The sequence below is a fragment of the Prinia subflava genome, chromosome 4 (genome assembly GCF_021018805.1).
Source record: "Prinia subflava isolate CZ2003 ecotype Zambia chromosome 4, Cam_Psub_1.2, whole genome shotgun sequence".
NCBI classification, from domain to species: Eukaryota; Metazoa; Chordata; class Aves; order Passeriformes; family Cisticolidae; genus Prinia; species Prinia subflava.
In genome coordinates this window covers 39,656,133-39,657,045 of record NC_086250.1, presented here as the reverse complement: position 1 = coordinate 39,657,045, position 913 = coordinate 39,656,133, and positions in this window count along the sequence as shown.

The window sequence follows — 913 nt, the reverse complement described above, 5'->3', positions numbered from 1 at the left end:
TAATGTGCAACTATCTCCCCAGTTCTCCTAATGCTCCTTATCATCTCTCTATGCACAGACAAATCACAAATCAGGCCCAGAAAAGTAATGAGACTGACACGAGCAGAAATGGAACGGTGTACACAAAAAAACCTCCATTCTCTGAAAAGTCCTTTGGCTTCTGAGGCCTCTGAAAACTCATTTTCAAATTGCTTTCAGCAAACCACGACCATGCCTTTATTTACCAATAAAAATATTTTTCACAGCGCATTGTTTTCCATAGTATTTTCAGCTTTCATCTGACATTTTTCTGAGCGTGCTCAGCTAGGACGGGAGCCCCTGTACACTCTGAGGGGGCCTGGAACAGGAGCTGCAGTTCCTGTAACATTAGGGTATGCCGCGGGCTTGTAATGGCCACGCGGAGCACTGCAAAGCACCCCTAGCCCTGCAGAACGCTTTCGATGCGGGCAGCACCCAGCCTGCAGGGGCTCGCTCGCAGCCCCGCCGCAGCCCGCTCTCCCTCAGGCACTCCCGCACCGCCATGGCCGCTCCGCGCCACAACGAGGCTCCGCATCTCAGCAGCCACCGCGGCGCGGGACACCCGCCACACTCCAAACTACACGTCCCGGCGTGCACCGCCAGTGGCCCCGGCTGGGCGCGAGCGCGGTGCACGCTGGGACGCGCAGTCCTGGCCGTCCTGGCCGACCTCGCCGACCTCACCGACACCCCCCACCCCCCTCCCCCCTTCCCCCTTCCCGCCACTCTCCCGCGGCGCCTGAACTTCCCGCGCACGCTCTGCGCCACGTACGCCCTGACGTCACATGGTGTCACAGGGCCGCGCGCGCCTCCCGCCCGCCCGCGGAGCCAATCAGCAGCGCCGGCCTTCGACCCGGCGCCGAGCGCGAGCGGCCGCGCGCGCCTCCCCGCCCCTCCC